This window comes from Symsagittifera roscoffensis, chromosome 3, assembly GCF_963678635.1.
Source record: "Symsagittifera roscoffensis chromosome 3, txSymRosc1.1, whole genome shotgun sequence".
Classification (NCBI taxonomy): Eukaryota; Metazoa; Xenacoelomorpha; order Acoela; family Convolutidae; genus Symsagittifera; species Symsagittifera roscoffensis.
The window spans coordinates 6,552,512-6,574,141 of record NC_087064.1 but is presented as its reverse complement, the minus strand read 5'-3'; the positions used below and the strand labels follow the sequence as shown (position 1 = coordinate 6,574,141).

The window sequence follows — 21,630 nt, the reverse complement described above, 5'->3', positions numbered from 1 at the left end:
TTAATAAGGAAAGCAAGTTTTGACTCTAGTAATGAAGTTTTGGTCTGAACCATTGGGACACCCCAGCTGTCCACCTTTCCACTGAGGGTTCACTCTAATTCAGCTCGAATAATCGTGATCTTCTTTCGCAATCGTTTCTTCTCCTATTTCAGGATAAGATGGCTCTACTCGCGTTTCATTTCGCATCTGGAAATTGCGAATAGCATTTTTCCGCTGCTTTTTAGGTACTTTCCCGCCATTGCAAATCGGATGTTCTGATCTTATTTTTCTGATATTTTCAGTTGTCGCGAGAAAGTTGGGCATGACAGGCTCCATTCGAAATTTTCAAAAATTAAATTTTCTCCCAATATTGCGTGTTTTGTGTTCCTCAAGGTCAAACATCCAAATATGACCGACCGGCACATTTAAAGTTGCACCAGGAGATTCTGGCTCTATTTTTGTTTTGCCTGGCAATCAACGATATTCTGAAAGCCTCTAAATCAACCTAAAGATCTGGATATGTAGATGACATAAGCGAGTTAAACCCGAGAGGCGTCTAAAGGATCATGGCTGCCAATCGTACCGAGTACTGAGAAAAGCTTCCAATTTGAATTGCATTTACGTCAGAAAAAAGGGAGCTCTCGGCTCGAAAGAGGCATCAGAGAGTTCTCTTCTAATTTCTTTAAAAAGTGTTGAACCCAGTAGTTCTTTCACTAAACTTTTTGCGTTTACTCGAGCAGCAGCACCAGGCTCAGCCCAAGACAGCAACAAGAACGGAGGAGCAGTAGTAATGATAGTGCCACAGACCCAGAAAAAGAAAGCTACGATGCTGAGCTACCCCGCTGGCAAACGCACATCCAGTTTCCAAGCCGAACTGACAGCCATCAAACCACGCCGAAACACGTAGCCTCAAACGACTACCATGACTGCCAGATGCGCATCATCACGGACTCGAAATCGGCACTCCAACGCTGTGGGAGCATCACCAGTGAACCGAGCCCCGACTCTTGGCTGCAAAGAGAGGCCCCTGACTCCCTCAAGTACCTCGCCGAGCGCCAAGTCGGCATCGTGTTCCTGTGGTGCTCCAGCCATTGTGGTCTGTGGGAAAACGAAGAAGCTGACAAATGCGCAGCAGAAGGTAGCGCTATTTCACAAGATAACATCCCCTGGACGTACCACTCAGCACAAGCAAAAACAAGAAGAAGCTTTGAAAATTCTATTGTGGAATACCCAAGGCGCAGTAGAGTTTACTGCGACAGCAACTCAGTCCCCAAGTACCCGTCAGATGATGACCTGACACGACGGGAACAGGTTACTTTGAGCCGCCTCCGTAGTGGTCACCACTCAAAAATACGTAAGTGGCGAAAAAAATTTGACGATGAAACCGAAACCGAATGCAGAATATGTCGGCTAGCCGAATAGACGATGGAACACATAATGGAAGACTGCCCTGCCATGAGCAACCACTATCCAGAAAATTGAAACCTCCATACGATGATCTCCAACCCGAAAAAAAAGCACTGGGAATATTGCAACAATTCCTGGGCACCCGATATTGGACAGAAACGACGACGTCTAGACATCCATCACGCTCAACACACAAAAACACACGCAGCACCAGGTTCTGCAAAAACCGTCCAGAAACTAGCAGAGAAATTAAGCGGTAAACGATACGAATCATACTCCGATACAATAAACTTCTTAAGAACCAAAACAAATTTTGCACTTTTCAGGAGTGCAACCCTCTGTCTCAGGGGGTGCAAAAAACTTATAAATACATGCAATATAGATAATACTATCAGTACCTAAAGGCGAGGATGATAGATTTTAATTGACACTTCTCTGGTTGCTTTAAAATCGACTTGATTTGTCTATAAAATTCAGCAGATGAAATTTTTTAGCGTTGATATGGCATTATCCAACCTGTGCACGGACCATCGCAAGACTGAAGGTCCCACTTTATTTGCTATCAGATCCGTATTCACCTTGTGTTTGTTTTCTCATCGACTCGTTTAAAGGTGCAAAATGAGATTCTGGCTCTATTTTTGTTTTGCCTGGCAATCAACGATATTCTGAAAGCCTCTAAACCGACCTAAAGATCTGAATATGTAGATGACATAAGCGAGTTAAACACGAGAGGCATTTAAATAATCAGAGATAGAATATGTCGTCGAAAAGATCATGGCTGCCAATCGTACCGAGTACTGAGGCAAAGCTTCCAATTTGAATTGCATTTACGTCAGAAAAACGGGAGCTCTCGGCTCGAAAGAGGCCTCAGATAATACTCTTCCAAATTCTTTAAAAAATGTTGATGACAGCAGTTCTTTTACTAAACTTTTTGCGTTTACTTGAGCAGCAGCACCAGGCTCAGCCCAAGACAGCAACATGAATGGAGGAGCAGGAGTCATGATAGTGCCGCAGACCCAGAAAAAGAAAGCTACGATGCTGAGCTACCCCGCTGGCAAACTCACATCCAGTTTCGAAGCCGAACTGACAGCCATCAAACCACGCCGAAACACGTAGCCTCAAACGACTACCATGACTGCCAGATGCGCATCATCACGGACTCGAAATCGGCACTCCAACGCTGTGGGAGCATCACCAGTGAACCGAGCCCCGACTCTTGGCTGCAAAGTGAGGCCCCTGACTCCCTCAAGTACCTCGCCGAGCGCCAAGTCGGCATCGTGTTCCTGTGGTGCCCCAGCCATTGTGGTCTGTGGGAAAACGAAGAAGCTGACAGATGCGCAGCAGAAGGTAGCGCTATGTCACAAAATAACATCCCCTGGACATACCACTCAGCACAAGCCAAAACAAGAAGCTTTGAAAATTCTATTGTGGAATACCCAAGGCGCAGTAGAGTTTACTGCGACAGCAACTCAGTCCCCAAGTACCCGTCAAATGATGACCTGACACGACGGGACCAGGTTACTTTGAGCCGCCTCCGTAGTGGTCACCACTCAAAAATACGTAACTGGCGAAAAAAAATGACGATGAAACCGAAACCGAATGCAGAATATGTGGGCTAGCCGAATAGACGATGGAACACATAATGGAAGACTGCCCTGCCATAAGAAAACACTATCCAGAAGATTGAAACCTCCATACGATGACCTCCAACCCGAGAAAAGCCCTGGGAATATTGCAACAATTCCTGGGCACCCAATATTGGACAGAAACGACGAAGTCTAGACATCCATCACGCTCAACACACACAAACACACGCAGCACCAGGTTCTGCAAAAACCGTCCAGAAACTAGCAGAGAAATTAAGCGAGAAACGATACGAATCATACTCCGATACAATAAACTTCTTAAGAACCAAAACAAATTTTGCACTTTTCAGGAGTGCAACCCTCTGTCTCAGGGGGTGCAAAAAACTTATAAATACATGCAATATAGATAATTCTATCAGTACTTAAAGGCGAGGAGGATAGATTTTAATTGACACTTCTCTGGTTGCTTTAAAATCGAAAATCGACTTGATTTCTTTATAAAAATTTAGCGGATGAAATTATTTAGCGTTGATATGGCCCTATCCAACCTGTGTACGGACCATCGCAAGCCTGAAGGTCCCACTTTAATTGCTATCAGATCCGCATTCACCTTGTGTTTGTTACAGTTAATCAAGCATATGTATGCTACAGATGGAGCGTGTACGGTGGGTTTTAGACATATATGCACATGCGACAAGTGTTTTTGCATTATCGAATACGTCGCGATAGCTGCAAAGGGACCATATGAAGACGGTATCATATGAAAAAAGAATTGTAACATTCGCCCGGAAGTACATATCGACGGAAAATAAAGCTAGGTTGGCCAGCGTCTAAACACAGCTCTACATGCTTTTCACCGTCTCTGCCAAAGCCAGTTCTTTTGGTAGTCTTTCTAACATCGGGTCGACAAAAAAACGTTACTGTTTCCGGTTTCGATCAGAATGCTCTAATTAACTTAATTATTTGTATATATAGTGAGCTCATGGTTGGGTCTCAGTATCCCCAGACCATGTGGTCACTCCTAAAACTAGGGCTACTACTTTTATATTATAATACTATTCTTTTTTGTTCAGTAGGCAAAAGTGAATATCTCCATCGAAGAAGGATCAAACCTTTTCCCCAACTCCTAGCTTCTCATTATTTGAAAACGAGTTTCGTATTAAATAAACTCAACTCAGGACATTCCGGGAAGCCAAAAATTTGTTTAAAACAGTTCATGTTCTAATCTCGAGAAACTTCCCGATTCCGGAATCCGGAGAAATAAAAATCTTAATTCTTTCCGGAAGGCTGGACACGTCGTCCCAACACCCTTCCTGTTGCTTGTGAACTGCTCGGTAACGATTGTAGCGGCACAATCGTTACAACTCGGAGTGGTTTCTGTTAATTTCTAACCACAATTATAATCTTCTGTCGTTTTTTTGTTGTTGTTGTCACTGAGAATACTTTTGTTCTGATTTCGCCGTTTCAGTGTGTGCGAAATAATAAAAGCTTACGTGTCGTTCATGTCCAAATCGAAATTTTAAAATCTTACGAGTCAAAACTAACCCTTCCCAGTTTGTCTGTTCGTTCAAAACCATCAATCATCCTGGTCAAATGCTTCAATAAAAATTCGAATGCGAAATTGCATGTTGACCATTCTGGTCGAATGTCCCAAATTAATGACAATTTGGTTTCTAAAAGCTGCGGGCAAAGGAAATGAAAAAGTTTTGAGAAAAATTAACATGCGTTTTTAATTGAGTTCACATATGAACAATTTTTCTTGTCATTTGAAACATGCTTTTTGCTCCAAAATTGCCGCCTCTGTTGATCTTTGATCAAGTTTTTTAATTTTAAGATGGATATGCAAGTTGGAGATGGAATGATAGGTATACTAGAGGTAATGCAGTAGTAGTACGTAAATCAAATCTAGAAATGCGAAAAACTTTCTTCACGATAAGTGCACCTCTCGACTGGAGCAATCTGCCACAGGAAACAGTGCAAAGCAAGACCATCAACGAATACAAGTAGAAACTGGAAAAACATTGGAAGGTGGTTGAAATTGACATGTACGAATTCGAACGCAGATAGGAAAAAACATTTAAAATCACCACAAGAGGCACTGCCTAATGGTCATAAAAAACTTGACTTGAATGGACTTGACTTGGATGTAGCAAAAAGAAGGCGAGTGTGAAAGTGACAGGATTGATTGCGGGGAAGGTGGCGGAAGTGACTTAGCAAAATCGAGCGGTCCTCAGTGGATGGAGTTGGTTCATGCAGCACCTGATCCTATGAATAAAAATAGTCGATATTAATTTCAGAGAAACGTCGGAAGGATGGGCTGAGAGGAATCATGGGGAAGAGGAGTCGGAGGACTGAACAAAATATTGAGTTTTGTTTGTAATCATCAGTTATGCATACCAGATCTCCTTTTATCAATTTTTGTTTTTTCTTCAGAGTTTATATTTCCTTGTTGTAAAGCGGTTAAATGCTCAAAAGTCCATTGTTTTTCAGAATTCTGCAATTAGTTTGTGGAAGTTATTGAAATTCGATCGTACTGGCTGTAATATTCCAATTAGTGCTTCTAAGGACAATCAATAGTATATGTAGTTCCAAGAAAAGTTCAAAAAGCTGACAGGCTCCTGGTGGATATTGTGTCATTGAATACTTACGGTCAATATCCGATGAGAGAATTTTGAGAGAGTTAAAATGGATTACGACAGCAGATGAGCTTGCGGATTGCTTGACTAAGGTTTCGCAAAATACTTCTGCAATTTTTAAAAGTTTTAAATCTGGAAAGGCTCATGATTTGTTGGTATAAATGGATTTTGGAAAACCTCAGGATCTGTCAGAACAATTAAATAGTTTTCATATTATCATAAAATGTTTTGTTGAACAGATTCTTTTTTACCTGGGTTACCTCTTTCACTCACACACTGGATTCTTTCACTTTTCATCTAGCTGCTTGAAAAGATTGACAAAGTCTGCGGAAATTTACAGTTAATAAAGCATATGTATGCTTCACATGTAGTGTACGGTGGGTTTTAATTATATATAAACATGCAACACGTGTTTTTACATGGTTGAATACATCACGATAGCTGGAAACCGACTGTATTATATGAAGACCGAATTATGATTGATTTACTTACTATAAATTGCTGGTAAATAAATTGAATAATTTATGGGGAATTTAGAAAAATAGTTATTTGGAGTTGATCTGATCCAAGCATCGCTGAAAAGATGAAGATCTACTTGCCGAAAGCTGCTCATGGCCAAACACTGAGAAACAGCCAGATATGACAAGAGTCCTAAGGTATCAATCAATTCAGTGTTAGAATTGGTTCGCCATTTGTGTCCCAACATCCTCATGCCGCTCAAAATGTCCAATGTTTTTTTTGTGGAGTAGAATCTTCGGTATTATCGTGACAGGGGTCACTAGACTAAGGAGATCAAAAACTCGCGTCAAGTTGCTTGTTATCATACGGTTTACTCGAAATTGGTACTCCAACTTTGTGAGAGCATCACAAGTGACCCGCGCCCCGACCCCTGGCTGGAAAGAGAGGCCCCTGACTCCCTCAAGTACCTCGCCGAGCGCTAAGTCGGCATCGTGTTTCTGTGGTGCCCCAGCCATTGTGGTCTGTGGGAAAACGAAGAAGCTGACAGATGCGCAGCAGAAGGTAGCGCTACGTCGCAAGATAACATCCCCTGGACGTACCACTCAGCACAAGCAAAAACAAGAAGAAGCCCCCTCCCCCGATAATGGACAGAAACGACGACGACTTGACATCCATCACGCTCAACAACACACACACACGCAGCACTAGACTCTGCAAAAACCGTCCAGAAACTAGCAGAGATTTTAAGCGATAAACGATAAGAATAATACTCCGACACAATAAACTTCTTAAGAACCAAAACAAGTTTTGCATTTTTGAGGAGTGCAACCATTTGTCTCAGGGGAGCAAAAAGCTTAAAAATAAATGCAACATAGACAATTCCATCAGTGCTTAAAATCGAGGAGGATAAATTTTAATTGACACTTCTCTGGTTGCTTTAAAATCGACTCGTTTTCTGTATAAAAATTAGCGGATGTAATTATTTAGCGTTGATATGGCCCTATCCAACCTGTGCACGGACCATCGCATGACTGAAGGTCCCACTTTAATTGCTATCAGATCCGCATTGACCTTGGGTTTGTTACAGTTAATCAAGCAAATGCTTGCTACAGATGGAGCGTTTACGGTGGGCTTTAAACAATTTTGCACATGCGACAAGTGTTTTTGCATTATTGAATACTTCGCAATAGCGTAGTATTCAGAATACTTTGAAGACAGTATCTTGAGAAACTAGAATTAATGATAATTTAGTTTCTAAAAGCTGCTGGCAAAGGAAATGAAAAAAAAAATTGAGAAAAAATGCGTTTTTAATTGAGTTCCCATGTTAACAATTTTTCTTGTCATTTGAAACATGCTTTCTGCTCCAATATTGCCGCCGCCGTTGATCTTTGATCAATTTTTTCTAATTTTTAGATGGAGATGAAACTTGGATGTAGCAAAAAGAAGGCTAGTTCGAAATTGTCAGGATTGTTTGAAGGGGAAGGTGGAATTTGTGCAGAAGGTGACCAAAGTGATTTGGCAATATTGGGCGCTCCTTACGTGGATGGAGTTGGTTGATGCAGCACCTGATCCTGTGAAGAAAAACAGTCGAAACTGTTTTTAGGGAAATGTCGGAAGGATGGGTTAAGAGGAATCATGAGGAAGAGAAGTCGACGGACTGGACAATGTATTGAGTTGTTTTTCGATCTATTTTGTTTGTATAATTTATTGTTTTATCTCTAATCGGCTTTTATCGGCAAATTCCGCAACCTTGAGGTTAGTCGTGTACTAAGGTTCCCATTCTCTGTTTTAGCTTGCACTACACTCACTAGACTAGCGCTTCCGTCATATGTGTTTTCCACAATCCCAAGTGGCCATGATAAAGTCGGTATCACCATCAGTTATGCATACCAGATCTCTTTTTAACAGGTTTTGTTTTTCTTCAGAGTTTAAGTTTCCTTGTTGTAAAGCGGTTAAATGCTCAAAAGTCCATTTCTTTCAGATTTCTGCAATTAGTTTGTGCAAGTTATTGAAATTAGGTTGTACTGGCTGTATTGTTCCAATTAGTGCTTCTAAGGTTAATCAGTAGTATATGTACTTTCAACAAAATTTCAAAAAGATGAAAGGCTCCGGGTGGATATTGTGTCATTGAACACTTACGGTCAGAATCCAATGAGAAAATTTTGAGAGATTCAAAATGAATTACGACAGCAGATGCTTGCAAATTTCAAACGTTGCTTCTATTTTTGATTGTTTCGGTCTCAAAACTTCGTTCAAAGTTGGCGTTTTTGAGTTAAACTTACTTCTAAGCTCGAAAAAAAATTTCTGACTCTGATTGATGTGTAGTCGTGTCAGGGCAACCATGGTGAATGCGACTGTCAGTTTTTGGTTGCTTTATATTTTTTTTTATCTCTTTTGAAGAGTCCGGAGTTGACTATTGGAATGATTGGTTCTTCGGGAAACATTTCTTCTAAATATTTTGAACCTTGACAAAAATCTAGATTAATAGTCGCACATCTACTGAATTCCGAACGGACCAGCTCCTGTTTTTCGGAAATTTCTATTTCCTTGTCATCTGGGGGCTAAATTTGGCCACATTCTTGACCTTTTCGGCAGCAACTGACATTGCTTCAAAAACAAAACTCGAGTTTTTTGCGGGGTTGTTGAGGTTTGCGGTGCATTGGAGCATGCGTGTGGTCTTCAGTGAATCCAATTTGTCCATAAAATAGTACTCGAAACAATCAAACTGGATGCCAATTGAATCCAAGAGTTATGACTGTAGAGTTGTTTTCTGCTAAGATTACCTCTTTGTTTTTTTGCAATTTGTCCTGTACGTCATTCATGACAACCTTTCTATTGTTTGATTTTGTTTTCAAATGTGTAGGTTGGCTCTGTCCGGAGTGTCCGTGAGACTCTGTCACATTAAGATAGCTTGTTCCTCAGAATCTGCACCAAGAATGTAATCGTCCACGTAGAAGGACTCACGAATTGCTAGCTTTGTCTGTTGATCATCTCATGTGTCGGCGGTGTCTGACAAGACTCGTATAGCGTGATAGCTACTTTAAGCTATAAGGTAAATGCACTATTCATCTGGTACTTCTCAATTGATGTTGATTTCTGTCTTTGTGTTTTAGTTCTGCTTGCATGTACATTTTGGTAATGTCGTCAGATATAGCAATTTTGTAGAATCGTAAGCGTCAAATGATGTTGAAGCAGTCTGGATGTTGCTTGGTACCAACCAGTAGATACTCATTCAAATATTTTCCATTTAAAGTTGTGGTTGATCCGTTGAACACAGCTCTCCACTTTGTTGTTGTGGAATTGGACTTCCAAACTGCATGATGCGACATGATGAAGTTCTTTCCGACTAGCTGAAAACGATATGACCCAGGTACTTTCGCGATATGGCCAGTTTCAAACCTCTCTTGAAATCAGTCGTTATAGTGGTTTTGGCTTCGCGATTCTATCGGAGTTTTTTTTTATTGGAAAGGAACTGCCGAAAACCTTAGTGTGCTCAATTACCAATATCGGGCAACCACTTATGACTTTTTTGTTCGAGATTTGTGATTTAATGATAGGCAATCTCAGCATAGCTTATCCATCTGAGCCATACGTTGTAGTCCGATCGAAATGTCAGATACACTCAATCTCGTTGGAAGAGTGTTGGGATTCTGGAGATGAAAGAATATCTTCAATTTCCCAGAAACTGTCAAATATGATTGACTGACTGTCAAGCAACTTGATTCTAAACTGTGGTGAGTGTCTTCGTGTTGTGATTCTATGATCAGTATCAGCGGCATCTGATACTATCGAACCAAGGACCGTGTCGGTTAGCAGTATAGTTTCTTTCTTGACGTTCCGTGACTTCAAAATGTGTGTGTAGACGGATTGTCTGATCAGGAGATCAATTGTGCTAGGCTTGTCAAAAGCTGGATCTGCTAAGTTGTAGTTGCTGAAGTTTCGTAGGTTTGTGGGTGCGAGTTGTCAATTTGAATGTTGGTGATCAATGATTATTTCCAACACCACACATAAAACATTGAAATTTTTACCAGATTTTGTTAGAAATGCAGTTCAATCCACCATGGGTAGACATCACATTCTTCTGGTTGTGTTATGCGGTCTGGAGCTTCTGTTTGTTGGTTGCCAAGCCGATGAATGGTCTGTAAAGGGTGATGAGGTTCGTCTGAGCGCAATTGTCAACGAGCGCCCTCAAGTGATGAACTCGACCGTCCCAAGATCAAACTTGGACGTTTGGCCTTGCATGAATTGTGATAGTTCCAGCTTCTATTTTTGACATGACTGACACTGCGACGTTGAAAGACATTGCTGGATTCCGTGACTGGCAGAAAAGCAACTCGAGCAGATCCTATAGCTGGTCAAGAAATTTTTCATTCTGATGATGTCAGCGATCTGTATTGCGCACACTGCCATATTGGATGTCGTTTTGGCTGGTTGGAAGTTTACACTGTGTTAGAGCATATAATCTTATGAGATCAATAATTTTTTGTTGATGGAGTTTAAACGTCTGAAATGCGATCGCTCAGTGTGCTTAGTTGCCTTGGGTTATGAGGCGGACCAAAAGGAATTCTTCGCAATAGCTGGATAGCAACTGCATCATAAGAAGATTGCGAATGATGACTTAATTACAATAAACTGCGTGAAAAAGAAATGAATAAATTTTGGAAAAGCCTAAATAAACAAAGCAGCTCAGAAGATCTGTAGTCTTGCTCAGCTGTTTTTAGCGATATTTAATTGGAAAACGGGTAAACCCGGGACCATAAGTATAACTTTCAATCTGCCAAAACCAATCAGACACAACTAAAAAAACCAAACCTACCCGTAAGTGCTTTATAAATCAAACCAATTTTATCTAAATAAAGGTAACTACCTCAGGGTGTATAAAATTCATACAATCTCCCACACCACAGACTCTTTTCGATTTCATAAAACCCTACTTTTATCTCTTAATCTAATAGATTACGATGTGTATTCCAATTTTCTCATCTCCACAGATAACATTGTGTTTTTGTATTGTTCTTATGCCCTAACTGCACTCAAACTTGTATAAACTTGTCTCGAACTCTCCAAATAGTCTAAACTTACGTGGTTTACCTTCTGATTTTAAATTGCATGGTCCTAATGTCCCGTACATAGCACATTGTTTTCCATTAACAAAAAAGTTTTCTCACTTTTTTCTCTGTTATTTTTTTCAAACGCCAAAAAAATTGTTTTCCTCCAATCAATTTAATGGCTGGAATATTGTTTCCATGTTTGCTTTGTCTTTCATAAAAAAAAATTATACGCAAAACCACTCCAAAATCATTACAATGAAGACTGGCCGGTAGCTTTATGAATTCAATTTCTCTAGCTTTTCCCAATAACCGAAGCATGTGTATTTTCATTTCTACAAAGGAAGGAAAATAGTACCAGCTGTATGATGAAAACTTTTCCCAAATAACCCAATCAATCATGAGAGTATTCCCCGTTTTGTCCAGGGAAGACTTCTCGTCCTGTTGTTGTCTTCCTTCTGTGTTTCATAAGTTGTGAAAGCTGGCCATCTCTTAATTTTTTATCAGTGAAAATACCTTAGAGTTAAAAAAAATTGCATATTTTTTCCGTTTTTCTTAATCTATTGAAATCAGTTTCAGTTGTTTTGCGTATGATACACACTTCCTTTTATCTAATTCAAACCCACAAGACTAGATTCTATTACGAACACTGAGAGCATAGTTGCGATAGTTTACTCTACTGATTGGGTCCCAAAACCTTATGTGCGAATCACTGCTTGCACTTGTGACTTCAACAGTTAATTATTCTGTGCAAAAGGATATGTCTGCGAATTTGACCTTTTTTTTTTACCTTTCGATGTATGTACAAGATATCTCCCGCTTTTTTGAAGTAATCATCCAGGGGCAAGTTTTCCTCACTTTGGTTTCTTTTGCTAAATGCTATGCAAAATCATCTATATCACAACCGTGCTTTTCCAAACATTGAAGTATTTTTTCATTTTTTTTTATTTCTTTGTGAAAAACGTAACTAAATGACTCTGTATTACATTTTTAGCGGTTAATCCATTTTAGCGGTTAATCCCTAACAACTGCTGAAAAGCCAGACGTGAATGCATTTAAGCGATGACTGTTTTGTTTACGAGTAGAGCCTGCAATATGGTTTTATCATTTAAGACTTCCACTGCAATGACCTTTTCTCCCAAACACTTCAATTTGCCCTCGTAGTTAATCAATATTTTTTTGTTGAAAAGAGAAAAGCACTAAGTTTGTTTTGAACACTTGCCCATTGGTTCTCCAAGTGTTTCAACATCATGCATGTACGCTACCGAATCAAATTCGATGTTACTGTTCCTCCATTTCTTCACTTATGGTATTCCTATTGGGTCCTCAAAAATCAACAAACTACACAAATTAATATTGCCATTCCTACTTGTGCATACACGATTTCAATGGTTTCTTCACCATTAATTAGAACTTATCCCTTATTATTCGATTAGTGCGGGGAAATGCACTCTATAGGATATACAGTTTTGACATCTCTACAATTTTTTTTGGTAATTTTTTCGATCAATTTACACTAAAACTCTCCAAAGCCTCTGATACTAAGATACTATCTACTTTCTCCAGCGGTATAACAACAACCTCGTTTCCAAAAACTTGTGTTTTTACCTTTTTTGTCTTATAATGTGGCACAATCTGATTCGCTGAGTGGATAAAAACTAGGACAAAGTTTGGAATATTCAAGCAGATTCGTTACATTATCACAACAGCTGCTTTCTCCAGCAACGTCTTCGAATATGACGTCAGGCACATGCAATAAATTGGAGTCAGTTCTTTTGCTACCGATTTGAACAGTAGCTCCTTGTTTGAGCGCTTCAGTCTTCCTTTCTGCAATGGCTGTCGTTTTTCAATGATACTATCTCAATCTTAATTAGGTTTTCAAAAACATATGCTACTAAAGTTCATATGTTTTGTGTTCTCACAAGTAGTTTGACTACAAGAAAACAAGAATAAAGATTAGGTCCCTTATACAACAATTATTTTCTGAATTTTCTCCTTGATTACGTCTCTTTTTAATTTGGTGAAGCTTACAAAATTAGCTGCTGTAGATTTTAAAATTGTTTTTGCTTTTTCTTTTTTTGGTAATTTGGAAGATGTTTTATTTCTAGTTTTCTACTTGATTTGTCGGTGTGTCTAGAAGGTTGATTCTTTGCAGATGATGTTGCAACAATTGGTTCTCCTATATCCAATATATCTGATGGGGTACTGAACAGATCGGAAGTTATCCTTTCCGAGTTTGCTGCTTCTATCTCAGGGGTAGAAAGACTAGAAGATTCTATTTTTGGGCTGGCATTAGGGAACTCAATAACTACAAAATTATTTTCTTGTTCCGCTGTGTCTTTTAATATATTTTAACGGCTAATGGCTTGATGATCCTCACAAAGTGTCCTGTCTTTGCGAAGACTTAATCTTTAGTTTTTCATGCATGCAATTGATCGGAAAAGAGCCAGGGCGACCAAAAATTCAGTAATATGGGCTGTATTTTGTCACTGCATGCATTGAAGATCTATACGACATCATAACTGTTTGAAAATAATTGGTACGATTATTGTGGTTTTCAACCACATGTTCAGACAAGGTTTTTTCGCTTCTTCTGTTGGTGATTTTCACAACTAAATTTCCTGAGGATGATATGAGTTGTGCTAGTTTTATCGATTCCCAGTTCGAAACACAAGTTTTTGAACCAGTATGACGTAAACTTTGATTCTCAGTCTGTGCAGATTTGCTGGGCAGCCAAACGTAAAATATAGCCATTTAACAAAGATTTCGCTACTGTCTTTGTTTCATGGTTTTGTGAGGGTGCCGCTTTCTAGCACTCCTAGAATCGATCTCCATGAAAACGATTTTACTGTAAATTTTCTGATTCCCGTGACAATCCCATGGTATCCAAAATTACCCGCCAAAAGTTTTTGGATAGATTTTTTGGCTAAAATTTTTTTACAGCTACAAACCCAATCTATAAAATGCATGCGCATTCCAGGCTGCAAAAAAACTTTCTTGGTTTTGCTTTAAAACTTTTTTCGCAGCCAAAATTTCCACAAGAATAGTGTAAAAAAAACGATCATTTTCTCCGTAAATGTCGGAGTCACTACAATTTGACATTCGAGGTAATGTTTTTTTGTTGTTTTCTTCCTTTTACTAGTTCGTTCTCAATTAGCAGTTTTTGAACGGAATCCAAATTTTCCACAACTTCATTGAGGAGCCTCTCATGTGTTTTTTCTCCGACCTCTTTTGTTTTGTTTTCATCTTTTTGAACTGTTTGCAATTCAAATCAGGAATTTTGTTTGCTTGTTCCCAGATATTGCTCGAAAAGTTTGTTGTTTTTCTTATTTGATTAACCATTTCATCAGTGGCAGTTGGAACGAACCGACTCGTGCTTGATTTCGAATTGGATTTTTCTAAGTTTTTAAAACCACCTGGCTATCATACCGTCCGGCTGCTTGAATTTGTAAAACCACTTTAAAGATCTGTCGCACGTGACTATTCCGCGATATGATCAGTTTCAATCCTCTCTTGACATCAGTCGTTATAGTGGTTTTGACTTCGCGATTCTGTCGGAGCTTTTTTTATTGGAAAGGAACTGCCGAAAACCTTTGTGTGCTCAATTACCAATATCGGGCAACCACTTATGGCTGATTTTGTTCGAGATTTGTGATTTGTTGATAGGCAATCTCAACATAGCTTGTCCATCTGAGCCATACGTTGTAGTTCGATCGAAATGTCAGATACACTCAATCTCGTTGGAAGAGTGTTGAGATTCTGGAGATGAAAGAATATCTTCAATTTCCCAGAAACTGTCAAATATGATTGACTGGCTGTCAAGCAACTTGATTCTAAATTGTGGTGAGTGTCTTCGTTTTGTGATTCTATGATCAGTATCAGCGGCATCTGATACTATCGAACCAAGGACCGTGTCGGTTAGCAGTATAGTTTTTTTCTTGACGTTCCGTGACTTCAAAATGTGTGTGTAGACGGATTGTCTGAGCAGGAGATCAATTGTGCTAGGCTTGTCGAAAGCTGGATCTGTTGTAGTTGCTGAAGTTCCGTAGGTTTGTGGGTGCGAGTTGTCTATTTGGATGTTGGTGATCAATGATGATTTCCAACACCACACATAAAACTTTGAAATTTTTACTAGATTTTGTTAGAAATGAAGTTCATTCCACCATGGGTAGACATAACATTCTTCTGGTTCACTCCAATTATGCGGTCTGGAGCTTCTGTTTGTTTGTTGCCAAGCCGATGAATGGTCTGTAAAGGGTGATTAGGCTCGTCTGAGCGCAATTGTCAACAAGCGCCCTCAAGTGATGAACTCGACCGTTCTAAGATCAAACTTGGACGTTTGTCCTTGCATGAATTGTGATAATTCCAGCTTCTATTGTTGACATGACTGACACAGCGACGTTGAAAGACATTGCTGGATTCCGTGACTGGCAGAAAAACAACTGGAGCAGATTCTATAGCTGGTCAGGAAATTTTTTCATTCTGATGATGTCAGCGATCTGTATTGCGCACACTGCCATATTGGATGTCGTTTTGGCTGGTTTGAAGTTCACACTGTGTTAGAGCATATAATCTTATGAGATCAATAAATTTCTGTTGAGAATATCTGCTGCTCACGCTCAGGTTTATGGGATCTGGTATAAGATCCTTCAACCACATCTAGAACTCTAAAGATCTGACTCTGTCTTCCAAGATTACCATGACTCGATTGAAGTCAAGAGCTTCATTCCCATCGTTAGCAGCTTCCCATGCATTCTGAGATTCAGAAACGGGATTCTCGAAGAGAAGGGAAAGCCACAAATCGTTTTCTACTGACAATCCGAGTGCCTTGAATTCGTGACAAAAGCTTTCGAATGATGAATCGATCGTTTCTGTATCACTGCTCTAGCATTGGAAGCGCTAACTCGTAGTTGCTTCTTGGCTCTCCACGTTTATGATGAGCTTAGAAGCATAGCTTGTCAAGAAACTCTTCAGATGCACCAATTTCTGAATCTGTGACATCTTGTCAATGTCATGAAAAATTGATCAAAATTAGTCAATGAAGCTTAGCCAGGCAGTGAAAGTGCCCTTGAAGCTAGGCAGACTGATCCGCAGCAATCTGGGTGCAAACCTTGTAAGTTCGATCTGCGTAGGTGCAACAGCGTAGATAGGCTGACTTGATGCGGCTATCGTTCTTTTTGCGGCTGGTTGAGTTTGCGAGCAGCCTTTTGTGTTTTTTGACAATGATCAAAATCTTGATAGCGTCAAGCAGCTCGTGATCAGGAAATAAAAGTTGAACCAAGCAACGCTCAAACTCGGTTTTTTCATTGCTCAAATTGTCTCTTTTACAATTAAGGCTAGCACCAATGTCGGTCGCTGAATTTAGAAATTTGCGTTCCTGTGTTTGCAGACAGATTCTATGAGCTCGCTCAAGCTTCTCCATAGCTGATTGAGTTTAAATTTCTGAAATGCGATCACTCAGTGTGCTTAGTTGCCTTGGGTTATGAGGCGGACCAAAAGGAATTCTTCGCAATAGCTGGAAAGCAACTGCATCATAAGAAGATTGCAAATGATGACTTAATTACAATAAACTGCGTGAAAAAGAAATGAATAAATTTTGGAAAAGCCTAAATAAACAAAGCAGCTCAGAAGATCTGTAGTCTTGCTCGGCTGTTTTTAGCGATATTTAATTGGAAAACGGGTAAACCCGGGACAATAAGTATAACTATCAATCTGCCAAAACCAATCAGAGACAACTAAAAAAACCAAACCTACCCGTAAGTGCTTTATAAATCAAACCAATTTTATCTAAATAAAGGTAACTACCTCAGGGTGTATAAAATTCATACAATCTCCCACACCACAGACTCTTTTCGATTTCATAAAACCCTACTTTTTTCTCTTAATCTAATAGATTACGATGTGTATTCCAATTTTTTCATCTCCACAGATAACATTGTGTTTTTGTATTGTTCTTATGCCCTAACTGCACTCAAACTTGTATAAACTTGTCTCGAACTCTCCAAATAGTCTAAACTTACGTGATTTACCTTCTGATTTTAAATTGCATGGTCCTAATGTCCCGTACATAGCACATTATTTTCCATTAACAAAAACGTTTTCTCACTTCTTTCTCTGTTATTTTTTTCAAACGCCAAAAAAATTGTTTTCCTCCAATCAATTTAATGGCTGGAATATTGTTTGCTTTGTCTTTCATAAAAAAAAAATTATACGCAAAACCACTCCAAAATCATTACAATGAAGACTGGCTGGTAGCTTTATGAATTCAATTTCTCTAGCTTTTCCCAATAACCGAAGCATGTGTATTTTCATTTCTACAAAGGAAGGAAAATAGTACCAGCTGTATGATGAAAATTTTTCCCAAATAACCCAATCAATCATGAGAGTATTCCCCGTTTTGTCCAGGGAAGACTTCTCGTCCTGTTGTTGTCTTCCTACTGTGTTTCATAAGTTGTGAAAGCTGGCCATCTCTTAATTTTTTATCAGTGAAAATACCTTAGAGTTAAAAAAAATTGCATATTTTTTCCGTTTTTCTTAATCTATTGGAATCAATTTCAGTATGTTTTGCGTACTTCCATTTATCTAATTCAAACCCACAAGAGTAGATTCTATTACGAACACTGAGAGCATAGTTGCGATAGTTTACTCTACTGATTGGGTCCCAAAACCTTATGTGCGAATCACTGCTTGCACTTGTGACTTCAACAGTTAATTATTCTGTGCAAAAAGATATGTCTGCGAATTTGACCTTTTTTTTGCCTTTCGATGTATGTACAAGATATCTCCCGCTTTTTTGAAGTAATCATCCAGGGGCAAGTTTTCCTCACTTTGGTTTCTTTTGCTAAATGCTATGCAAAATCATCTATATCACAACCGTGCTTTTCCAAACATTGAAGTATTTTTTCATTTTTTTTATTTCTTCGTGAAAAACGTAACTAAGTGACTCTGTATTACATTTTTAGCGGTTAATCCATTTTAGCGGTTAATCCCTAACAACTGCTGAAAAGCCAGACGTGAATGCATTTAAGCGATGACTGTTTTGTTTACCAGTAGAGCCTGCAATATGGTTTGATCATTTAAGACTTCCACTGCAATGACCTTTTCTCCCACACACTTCAATTTGCCCTCGTAGTTAATCAAAATTTTTTTGTTGAAAAGAGAAAAGCACTAAGTTTGTTTTGAAAACTTGCCAACTGGTTCTCCAAGTGTTTCAACATCATGCATGTACGCTACCGAATCAAATTCGATGTTACTGTTCCTCCATTTCTTCACTTATGGTATTCCTATTGGGTCCTCAAAAATCAACAAACTACACAAATTAATATTGCGATTCCTACTTGTGCATACAAGATTTCAATGGTTTCTTCACCATTAATTAGAACTTATCCCTTATTATTCGATTAGTGCGGGGAAATGCACTCTATAGGATATACAGTTTTGACATCTCTACAATTTTTTTTGGTAATTTTTTCGATAAATTTACACTAAAACTCTCCAAAGCCTCTGATACTAAGATACTATCTACTTTCTCCAGCGGTATAACAACAACCTCGTTTCCAAAAACTTGTGTTTTTACCTTTTTTGTCTTATAATGTGGCACAATCTGATTCGCTGAGTGGATAAAAACTAGGACAAAGTTTGGAATATTCAAGCAGATTCGTTACATTATCCCAACAGCTGCTTTCTCCAGCAACGTCTTCGAATATGACGTCAGGCACATGCAATAAGTTGTAGTCAGTTCTTTTGCTACCGATTTGAACAGTAGCTTCTTGTTTTTGAGCGCTTCAGTCTTCCTTTCTGCAATGGCTGTCGTTATTCAATGATACTATCTCAATCTTAATCACGTTTTCAAAAACATATGCTACTAAAGTTCATATGTTTTGTGTTCTCACAAGTAGTTTGACTACAAGAAAACAAGAATAAAGATTAGGTCCTTTATACAACAATTATTTTCTGAACTTTCTCCTTGATTACGTCTCTTTTTAATTTGGCGAAGCTTACAAAATTAGCTGCTGTAGATTTTAAAATTGTTTTTGCTTTTTCTTTTTTTGGTAATTTGGAAGATGTTTCATTTTTCATTTCTAGTTTTCTACTTGATTTTTCGGTGTGTCTAGAACGTTGATCCTTTGCAGATGATGTTGCAACAATTGGTTCTCCTATATCCAATATCTCTGATGGGGTACTGAACAGATCGGAAGTTATCTTTTCCGAGTTTGCTGCTTCTAGCTCAGGGGTAGAAAGACTAGAAGATTCTACTTTTGGGCTGGCATTGTTTTCTTGTTCCGCTGTGTCTTTTAATGTATTTTTTTTGGCGCAGTTTTTATCACCATCTTCTTCTTGAGCAATTAATTTGTTCGTTCTTGGATGGCCTTTAACCTATAATAATGAAATTTTTTCTGTTTCCTATATTTTTTTTGTCTTCAATCACACAGCTTAGATTGTTTACAATCTGTTTGATTATGCGTGGTCCATTATAGAACAACTAAAACTGTCACATGCAAAGAGTAGGGTTTAAAAGTAGTTTTTTTTGTCGTTAACGCTGTACTTAGTTCTTTTGCGACATCCATCGTATCGCGCAACGGTTAATGGCTTGATGATCCTCACAAAGTGTCCTGTCTTTGCGAAGACTTAATTTTTAGTTTTTCATGCATGCAATTGATTGGCAAAGAGCCAGGGCGACCAAAGATCAAGTAATATGGGCTGTTTTTTGTCACTGCATGCATTGAAGATCTATACGACATCATAACTGTTTGAAAATAATTGGTACGATTATTGTGGTTTTCAACCACATGTTCAGACAAGGTTTTTTCGCTTCTTCTGTTGGTGATTTTCACAACTAAATTTCCTGAGGATGATATGAGTTGTGCTAGTTCTATCGATTCCCAGTTCGAAAAACAAGTTTTTGAACCGGAATGACGTAAACTTTGATTCTTAGTCTGTGCAGATTTGCTGGGCAGCCAAACGTAAAATATAGCCAATTAACAAAGATTTTGCTACTGTCTTTGTTTCATGGTTTTTCGAGGGTGCCGCTTTCTAGCACTTCTAGAATTGATCTCCATGAAAAAGTTTTTACTGTAAATTTTCTGATTCCCATGACAATACCATGGTATCCAAAATTACCCGCCAAAAGTTTTTGGCTAGATTTTTTGGCTAAAATGTTTTTACAGCTACAAACCCAATCTATAAAATACATGCGCATTCCAGGCTGCAAAAAAAACTTTTTCGGTTTTGCTTTAAAACTTTTTTGGCAGCCAAAACTTCCACAAGAATAGTGTAAAAAAACGATCATTTTCTCCGTAAATATCGGAGTCACTACAATTTGACATTCGAGGTAATGTTTTTTTGTCGTTTTCTTCCTTTTACTAGGTCGTTCTCAATCAGCAATTTTGGAACAGAATCCAAACTTTCCACAACTTCATTGAGAAGCCTCTCATGTGCTTTTTCTCCGGCCTCTTTTATTTTGTTTTCATCTTTTTGAACTGTTTGCAATTCAAATCAGGAATTTTTTTGCTTGTTCCCAGATATTGCTCGAAAATTTGGTTTTTTTTCTTTTTTGATTAACCATTTCATCAGTGGCAATTGGAACAAACCACCTCGTGCTTAATTTCGAATTGGATTTTTCTAAGTTTTTAAAACCACCTGGCTCTCATACCGTCCGGCTGCTTGAATTTGTAAAACCACTTTAAAGATCTGTCGCACGTGACTATTCAGAAATTTTGTCCCAACAATTTTTTCCGGAGTTATTGCGTGTAAACATTTGCGTATAAACCCCTCTTGGTTGCGGAGTAATTCCTTTGTTCTTTGTTAAGCGTATTACTGGAGTTTTTTGGGGATTTCATGAGTATAAAAATTAACAAACAAAAAAACTTTTAGAAATGATAAAACGTTGAGAAATGACAAGTTGAGTTTCAATGCTTGATTTGAGTTTTTGGTTCGAAACTAATTTCAAACCAAATTAAATTGATGTGGGTTTTTTTGTAAAGTCCTAGTTTTTTCTGGATTTCCTGGATTATCTGGAAAACTTTTTAGCAGGAGTCCAGGCCTGGCTTTAAAAACTTTTTTGAAAGTAAAGCTCCCCGATGTCTCGAATTTAATTTTCAATCTGTTATTATGAGAATTAGAGAATGAAAATATAACTTTTTTCAACAATCATCAAAAAAAGTTAGTTAGATATCTTTGCAGGATTCCTGGATAATTTTTGCCAGGAGGTCCAGGATTTCCCTGGACTCTTTAATTTCCTGGCGGGAAGCTAAAGTTTTTCCCTGGCTAGGTACCCTGGGTACTTTCTCAGAACCAATTCTTTCGATTCTTTCTCAGAACTGATAGTATCCGATAGTGTCACATAAACAATTCTTCCAATATCTTCATATTCAAAATTAATCTCAATTTTCTGACTCATCAGGGAAAACATGGCAGGGGCACGATGCCCAATTTCGATAAAACGTGTGGAAAATTAAACCAAAAAGTATATTTAGCTCAATCGTAAACAAGTTTTGTCCTAGAAAAATAATATTA

At 38.6% G+C, this 21,630-nt stretch overlaps 4 protein-coding genes across 5 annotated transcripts in view; 3 read left to right on the top strand and 1 right to left on the bottom strand.

Annotated features, from left to right (window-relative positions):
- The window catches only part of LOC134842435 (uncharacterized), a 298,939-nt gene that overhangs the window by 67,957 nt on the left and 209,352 nt on the right, over positions 1-21,630 (top strand). The gene's annotated exons all lie outside the window — the stretch shown is intronic.
- The window catches only part of LOC134842434 (uncharacterized), a 266,691-nt gene that overhangs the window by 67,951 nt on the left and 177,110 nt on the right, over positions 1-21,630 (top strand). The window lies entirely within an intron of this gene.
- Positions 1-21,630, top strand: part of LOC134842430 (uncharacterized) — a 227,611-nt gene that overhangs the window by 67,958 nt on the left and 138,023 nt on the right. The gene's annotated exons all lie outside the window — the stretch shown is intronic.
- LOC134842433 (very-long-chain (3R)-3-hydroxyacyl-CoA dehydratase hpo-8-like) overlaps positions 1-21,630 on the bottom strand; it is a 491,300-nt gene that overhangs the window by 376,381 nt on the left and 93,289 nt on the right. The window lies entirely within an intron of this gene.